Source organism: Humulus lupulus, chromosome 1, assembly GCF_963169125.1.
Source record: "Humulus lupulus chromosome 1, drHumLupu1.1, whole genome shotgun sequence".
Taxonomy (NCBI): Eukaryota; Viridiplantae; Streptophyta; class Magnoliopsida; order Rosales; family Cannabaceae; genus Humulus; species Humulus lupulus.
In genome coordinates, this window is record NC_084793.1 from 215,818,124 (window position 1) to 215,827,456 (window position 9,333).

Consider the following 9,333-nt stretch of genomic DNA (forward strand, 5'->3'; position numbering starts at 1 on the left):
TAAGCAAACAATGATCACATATCCCTTACAAGTTTTGGAATACAAACACTTGTCTCCATTGTTATGCCTAAACCCATTAGACATGATGGCTTGATCGAATTTCTCATGCCATTGCTTAGGAGCTTGTTTCTATCCAAATAAGGATTTTACAAGTCTACATACTCATATCTTGGTAGGAAAAACCCTTCGGGTTGTTCCATATAGACCTCCTCATTGTGGTCACCATTAAGGAATGCCGTTTTGACATCCATTTGATGAACATACAAGTTGTGCATAGAAGCCAAAGCAAACAAAATTCTTATAAAAGTTGTTCTTACAACAGGCGCATAGGTATCGAAATAATCGATACCCTCCTTTTGCCTAAACCCTATAGCTACTAATCTAGCTTTAAAGGTTTGGATAGTGCTGTCAGTGTGGTATTTTCTCCTAAATACCCACTTACACCAAATTGGCTTAGACCCCGGTGGGAGGTCTACCAATTCCCAAATGTTGTTGGAAATAATGGAATCCATCTCATCATTGATGGTTTCTTTCCAAAATGCACTATCTCTTGATTGCATGGCTTCTCTATAAGTCTTAGGATCATCCTCAACAAGAAGTACAATAGGAATTTTCCTAATGACTTCCTCTCTATTTCCTTCTACCATGTAGAAAGAAATTTGTTGAGAATCTATCTCATCCAATAATAGACTTTTCTCCTTTCTAAGCCTTTGACTTCTTCTAAGTTGAATATGTTGCTTTACATTCCTTTGAGAATTCTCCTCGTAAGAATCATTTTTGGATGTAGATGCTTGAGAATTATTCTCATATAACATATTCTCCTTTAGAGATGTTGAAGCTTGAAATGTTTTGTCACATAACATGTTCTCAAAAAATTCAACTTCTCTAGATTCAATCACAACATTAGACTCTAAGTCTAATAGCCTATAAGCTTTACTATTGTTGGCATAACCAACAAAAGCACACTTTATGGCTCTTGAACCTAACTTTGTTCTATTAGGTTCGTTTTTCTTGCAATATGCAAGATACCCCCACACTTTGAAGTACCCTATGTTGGGTTTTCTTCCTTTCCATAACTCATATGGAGATATCTCATTTTTCTTCATCGGTATTCGATTAAGAATGTGACAAGCAGTTAATAATGCTTCACCCCATATGTTTAAGTTTAACTTACAAAACACCAACATAGAATTTATCATCTTTAGATGAGTCCTATTTTTCCTTTCGGCAACACCATTGTGTTGTTGTGTATAAGGTGTGGTGCACTCATGAATTATACCATTTTCTTCACAAAATGTATTGAATTCATTAGAGAAGTACTCACCTCCTCTATCACTTCTTAGCGCCTTAATATTTTTATTGAGTTGATTTTCAACTTCTAATTTATATACTTTAAAAGCATCAAAAGTTTCATCTTTATGCTTTAAAAGAAACACATAGATATATTTACTAAAATCATCTATAAAAGTAAGAAAATACCTTTTACCACCTCTAGTTAAAACACAAATTGATTCACAAAGATCACTATGGATTAAATCTAGTAAATTAGATGATCTTTCTACACTAGGAAATAGTTTCTTAATCATTTTAGCCTTAACACATGTTTCACATTTACCATAGTTTTTAATATTGCATGCAATCATACCATATTTTACTACTCTTTTAATGGTTGAAAAACCTATGTGAGATAGTCTAAGATGCATAAAAATAAGGCATCATACTAAACTATATAGGCGGAATTAACATTTTTATTGATAACATTGAAAGTTACATCATTGGTGCACAACTTAACCATACTCTCACAAGAGTAACCCTTTCCTAAAAATACATTGGATTTGGTAAGAATAAGTTTACTGGACTCAAAAACGGCTTTAATGCCAGGCTTGCCAAGCAAATCATCACTTACCAAGTTTCTACTCATTTCGGGAACATAAAGTACATTCACTAATGTTACTTTCTTGTCGGAGTTGAAAAAGAATTCAATGGTACCTTTGCCAAGTACCTTGGATTTTCCCTCATTGTCCATTTGAATCTCACGGTTTCCCTTTGATTCTTCAAAGGCCTTGAACAATGATTTGTCATAGGTCACATGGACGGTGGCATATGTATCATACCACCACCCCTTCACCTTGTCTTGGACCGCATTCACCTCACTAAGGGTAGTAACTATATTCTCCTCTTGAGTTGCATTTACCTTAGGTCCTTGTTGGTATTTTCTATGCCTACACTCTCTAGCATAGTGACCATTTTGCCCACACACAAAGCAATGACCTTTCTCGCCCTTAAAATTATTTGGGTTGGTTCCTAGACCCAAGGATGTCTCATTACCCTTCTTGCCTTTCCCTTTGTTTTTGGGATGTTTTGGTTGTGACACCGCCTTTGCTTTGGAAGTCTCTCCATTAGAACCCTCCACAAGTTTATCTCTACATATCGATTCCTCCTCGGTTCGAATATGCTTTTGGATTTCCTCCAAAGAATAATCCTCATTTTTATGAATGATTCTTTTCCTATAGCTCCTCCAAGTTGGTGGTAATTTAGCCACTATAGCACCGACTTGAAAGGCCTTGGGAAGCTCAATCTTCAAAACTTTCAACTTGTTAACAATTATTTGCAATTTATGTATTTGAGGAAGGATAGGTTTATCACCAAAAAACTTGAATTCAAAATATTGAGATATCAAAAACTTTTTGGTATCTTCCTCTTCCGCCTTGAATTTTGTCTCAAGTGCATCCCATATTTCCTTTGTCGATTTGGTCTCGATGTAGAGGTCATAGAGCCTATCGGAAAGGGCGTTGATGATATGACCCCTACAGAGGAGATTGTCCTCCTCATTCTTCCTTCTTTTCTCCACCTCATCGGGAGTGTCCTTGTTAGATGGCGTTGGGAGAGGTTCTAGGGTGGACTCTAGGATGTAGGTGATCTTGAGAGTGGTCAAGAGAAATCTCACATTGTCTTGCCATCTAGTGAAATTGGACCCATCAAACCTATCCAACCTCACTAGGTCTTGATTCATGATCTTGATAGTCTCACCTTCCATTGAAACAAACAAAGCCATAAGCTTTTGAATGTTAGGAAAATATATGTTATTTCAAGGGAAATGGTAAGAAATATTACAACTCTAAACAAAATATTACAAATAAATAATATTTATTAAATAATGTTACAACTCTATGACTAAAAATACAAATAAACAATAGAAGAATTAGAAGAAGAGAATGGAGAAATACAACTCTAAACAAAAGGTTACAAATAAAGCAAAATTGTTTGTAACAAAAAGAAAAGAAAAGATTACAACTCTAAACAAGAAATACAAGTAAATAGACAAGAAGAATATGAAGATGAAAAGCAATAGAATAAAAGAAAAGAACAAGAATCAAATAACAAATAGCTCTCACTCACACTACCAAAGTGAAGAGTGTTGGGGATCACTAACTTGAACAAGGTTTGAAACCTTTGTCCAAAAGCTTATTTCCCCTAACTCAAGCACTAAGGGATCTCTCATAGATTTGGAAATTACTTTATGGAATAATCAAGCCTCTAGGTGTTTTCTAGTCAAGTGCTCTAATGAATAGAAAAGTTGTGTCTTACAAGTGAGTAATAGACTCTTATTTGTAGAGTTTAGAGACACCCTTTGAGTTTCAAATTCCACCAACCCCCATGGCTGTTACCAATAATTAATTGAATGTTTATGGAATTAAAAATGAGATTTGGGAGTTATTTGTGTTTTTGGGAGTCGTTCAAAAAAGGTTGAAAAAACTGAAAATTTTTGGTCAGTCAAGCCTTTGTGGCCGTGGCCACTGGTCTCTGTTCCCAAGGCTGCGGTCACCAACATTCCTTGCTGCGGCCACTGACCAAATTCAGCACATAAAAATGTGTTGTTTTTCCAAATGGTTTCAATCCATCCCCAAATGATTTTGTTACCCCAAAACACATTATTGGGGTTAAAATCACATCTCTAACAGCCATTTCACATGTGGCTTTAAGAAATTCATCTCAATATTGTATAACAACAAATCTGCACAATAATGGGAAATATTTGGAAGTTACAAATTTGTAAGACCAAATATGTTACATATTTGTTTTAGGAACGAGTTTCCTAATACACAACATAATTGTGTGATGGGTTGGCCCAGTGTACAACAAACATTTTGTAACATATTTAAACTACTTTTAAATATGCGGATCCATTAATATACATATATTAATCATAAGCAAGAAAAGAATAAAGAACATACCTCTTGATGCCAATCAATTGTCCTTGCTATCTTTTTGTAAAATAAACGATCTTCCTATCCAAGCTGCTCCCAAGTACTCACACCAAGATCTTCCACATCGTTCTCTACACCTCAAGAAGTGTGTGGGCACTTAGAGAATAAATGATGGTATATTTCTGATTCATCTTAATGTACTCAACACATGAGAACAAGAGAATAGGCTTGAGATTGGTTCTGTATCTTTTCAGGGAGAGATGGAAAGTATCGTTCTTTTCTTAGAGCGAGAAATTGAGTATATTGTATTTTCTGATAAGTCTAACTTATATAGAAAATATTTAAATTTAAAAAATAAATATGTAACCAATTACAATTTATATTTTAATTAATTATCTTAGTAATAAAAATATTAAAACTATCTTTTTGAATTTTCCATTAATTAATTAATTAAATAAATAAAAGTGAAAAATCCACTCCCTGATTACTATAGCTGCATGCCACACACAGTCTGTGTGTGTCGTGCAGTACCCCATAAAATAGGAGAATTTGTTTTTTCAACTATTATTTAATTATTTTAATAATGTAAACATCAAAACTAACTTTTGACTTATCAATTAATTAATTAATTAAATAAATAGAAGTGAAAAATCCAATCTTGTTTCTTTACTGTGCTACACGCCCAAGTGAGTCCATGGGACTCCTTGGTGCGTGTAGCTCCCTACAAAATAGGGTCCAAGATTTTTTCCACAATTATTTAATTATTTATTCAAACTACCTTATTAGATAAAATCCAACAACTTGATAATTAATTCAAATTTGAATCTATTATCTTTTTAATTAATTATCACATATAATTAATTATTTGAATAAATATTAATCTTTTAAATTCAAATCCAATTTGAACTTGTCAGATTATTATGTCCCACTCAAATAAAGATATTTAATTAAATATTAATTTTGAAAATTTAATATTTATTTTATTATAATTTTGAAAATTATAATAAATTAAATATATATAATTTTGAACATTACACAATAATTAATTAATTTTGATAATTACAACTAATTTTTAATTAATTAATTAATCACTATTATCACATAATTGCATATTTTGGCCAGAAGAACAAATTTCTTCTTAAATATGTCTTTTTACCATTTTACCATTTATATCAACTCTTGCCTTGAATAATGTTGATAGAGCTACTGTGGGGACCTATGGACCTATAATTCCAAGCTCCAATAAATTTGTGATTATTAATTAAACTCTTTAATAAAATAATCTTAATTTATTAATCTCATAATTGCTCCATTATAAATATGAGACTGCACTATTGTAATTATAAACATTTCATTTACTGAGTACTTTATAACAATAAAGCGTCCATTGATATAACCATTACATACAAATTAACCCTCTAATAATGTTTCATAATTAATTGGGAATAAAATTACTGTTTTACCCTTTTAATTATATCTTGTTTCCTTAAGTACCATTGACTTTACTAGTGAAGGTTAATTCATAACCAAATTATGAATTTGAGCTCAATAACCTTTCAGTCCCAAAAGTCAACTCTTAAGATAACCATTATTCAATCTCTTGCTAGAAGGTATATATTCCTTATCTATATACTATGTCCCCAGCCATTTACATTAATGAGTTCCTAAAAACAAAAATTTCTAGCCTGATCATTCTGACAAACCCTAATGAGTGAATCAAAGAACTCATATAACATAAACAGGAGTTCATAGTAACTTCAGGATTAAGATATATTTGTATATGATCATCAGTTTATATATTTAATTAATACTTCGAAACGGTATTTAACTAAGTATTAATAAACATATCTGGTCCAGTTCTATATATTCTCTAATATATAAAGCACCTCCACTAAAGTGTCCTACTACACTAGTAATCCGGATCTAGATCACATGTATTCATAATACTAGTGGACCGTACTTGCAGTAATTAATCTAAAGATTCCATAACTTTATTTTACTGCGAAGTATTCAAGTTCATTTATCTCAAACACAATCTTCCCGTACCAATACGTGGTTGAGATCACATATATGAACTTAGGAATTTTTCTGATATTTACTTAGTCTTATCACAAAATAATATAGTCCATAAAATATATGCATAACAAATTCAATTTATTTATTTATTACTTAAAACAATGTCTACTACATATGCTTTCAGGGCACAATTACCAATAATTTAGATATTCACATATATCTAAATATTGTAACTCTCTATTATATGTTACAATATGTGACACTCTTTGTCACATTTATTTAATCTAAAACATTATTTTATAAAATAATATAATATTACATTATATTATAAAATAATATAATATTACATTATATTATAAAATAATATAACAACTTCTGTCTACCAAAGACTAATCATGTTTTATCTTTCCTTTTTGTTTTGTGTGTTTACTTTTTATTTTTACTTTTATGTGTTTGTTGTTTTGTTTTTGCTTGGGTGAATATCATTTTACAATTTTACCCTTAACATATGCATAACGTTAGACATTGAGGACAATGTATCATTTAAGTTGGGGTAGTGAGCATATTCATGTGTTGAAACTAATTTGATTACCATTTTGAAACAAAGTGCATAACAATAGAGGGACTAATACCCTTTATATCAGCTAAGGTCCAACCATTGGCCAGTTTATGAGCTCGAAGCACTCTTAATAATTTTTCCTCTTCAACAGTAGATAATGAAGTTGAAATAATAACCGAGAAAATGTCATTCTTACCCAAATAAGTATACTTAAGATGTTTCAGTAAAGTCTTCAATTCAAGTACCAGTGGCTTCTCAATAGATGGTAGTGGTCTCTCGGACCCTTGTCCAAGTTCCTCATATTTCATCTTATAAATAGGTCCAATAGAGTTTAACCAATTTACATATTCAATGACCTCAATGTCATCACAGTCTTCCATACTTGGCAAAATAAGACTCATCTTAAGCGATTCTTCGATGAATTTTTCCTTTGACAAACTTTCCTCAATTACATTCACAATAAAGCAACTATCGCTTGCTCTAGGACACTTCAAAGCCTTAAACATATTAAATACAACCTCATCGACCTGCACTCTTAGCCTCAACTCTCCTTTTTGAACATCTATCAAAGCTTGATCGGTGGCTAAAAATGGTCTCCCCAAAATAATTGGAACATCTTCATGATCCTCCATATCAAGAACAATAAAATCAGCTGGAAAAAATGAACTTGTCCACTTTGACAAGAATGTCTTCAATAATACCTCGGGGGTGTGTTAATGAATGATCGACCAATTGAAGAGTAACAATAGTGGGTCTAGCTTCCCCCAAACAAGTCTTCTAAATACGGACATCGACATTACATTAATGCTTGCACCCAAATCACATAAAGCCCGCTCACAATGAAAATTTCCAATGGTGCAAGGTATAGTGAAACTACCCGGATCTCTTAACTTTTGAGGAAGCTTCTTTTGAATAATTTCACTACACTCTTCTGTCGAAGCCACAGTTTCATAATCTTCCATTTTTCTCTTATTAGACAATATCTCTTTCATAAACTTCACATAACTCGACATTTTTTCAAGAGCCTCAGCAAAAGGAATGTTAATGTGAAGTTTCTTAAATACCTCAAGAAATTTGGAGAATTGTTTGTCAAGATTGGCCTTTCGAAATAGATGAGGATAAGGAATCTTTGGTGTAGGCTCGATGTATTTCAGCTTCTCTTTCTTTGGAAGGTCTTCAGTAACCTTATCTTGTGCTTGACTAGTGGCATGTTGATCCTCCATCTTCTTTCCCTCGTCATCCACTGTAGGCCCATCATACTTAGTCCCGCTCCTCAAAGTGACAAGTTGACATTGCTCTTTGGGATTCACCACTGTGGAACTAGGTAAAGCCCCTTGATTACGGTCTGCCATTAACTTTGCAAGTTGACCAACTTGTGTTTCTAAGCTCCAAATGGAGGATCTTGTTTCTGTCATAAATTGGCTTAATAAATCAGTGGGTACCTCTGGTTTAGTCACTCGAGGTGGTGGTTGTTGATGTGTGGAATTTGTTGCCTTTGATTGTCATAAGAGGGTCTTTGATTGAGCCCATAAGAAGGTCTATTTGGAGGATATTGAGGCAGATTTGGATGATATTGTGGTTGGTGCCCTTGATTATTACTCCATGAAAAATTTGGGTGGTTCTTGTACGCTGGAGTATAAGTGTTGGGGCATGGGTTGTTATTCGGTTGTCTTGGGTAATTACTAATGTCTTGCACCTTTTCAAGTGGAATATTATCTACTGAATAAGAACCCATTACTGGGCATTGCTGAAAGTGATGAGGGCCTCCACATGTCTCACAAATAATAGGAGTAGGTTGTAGTTGCATCGCTTGAGCTGAAATGTTATTATGTTGTTGCATTTGCTTGGTCAACGAAGCAATTTGAGTGGTGAGCATAGCAATTAGATCAACTTCTAGAACTCACGCCACCTTCTTATTTTCACGCCCAGTTGACCATTGATAATTATTAATGGCCATTTCCTCCAAGATCTCATATGCTTCGTTAGCACTTTTGCTCATAAATGCTCCACCCGCTGTTGCATCTATTATAGTCATTGTGTCTCCCCTCAGCACATTATAAAAAGTATGCACCAACATCCATTTCACAATACCATGATGTGGGCATTTTGAAGCAACTCTTTAAACCTTTCCCAAGCATCATATAATGATTCCCCCTAAAATTGACAGAAATTATTTATTTCACCTCTAATCCGAGCTGCTTTAGTAGGAGGAAAGTACTTAGCGAGGAATTTTTGGGCAAGGTCCTCCAATGTCAAAATGGAGTTGGCTTGAAGCAAAATCAACCAACTTTTAGCTCTGTCTCTCAAGGAAAATGGAAATAGCCTTAAACGGATTACATCATTACTTTTTCCATTCATTTGAAAGTAGCACATAGCTCCAAAAAGTTGGTAATATGGAGGTTTGGATCCTCATTAGGTAGCCCCCCAAACTGAATGCAATTTTGAACCATTTGGATGATTGAAGGCTTGATCTCAAAATTATTCGCCTCGAAAGTAGGTGGGCGAATACTAGAATGTATCCCTGTAATAGTAGGGAGTACATAGTCCCTT

General features: G+C 33.5%; 1 non-coding gene across 1 annotated transcript; it reads left to right on the forward strand.

Moving 5' to 3' along the window:
* The first annotated feature begins 8,870 nt into the window (after positions 1 to 8,870).
* LOC133813093 (small nucleolar RNA R71) lies at positions 8,871 to 8,976 on the forward strand. The gene has a single exon (XR_009884137.1). It is a non-coding gene; the product is annotated as a small nucleolar RNA R71 (small nucleolar RNA).
* The last annotated feature ends 357 nt before the right edge of the window (positions 8,977 to 9,333 follow it).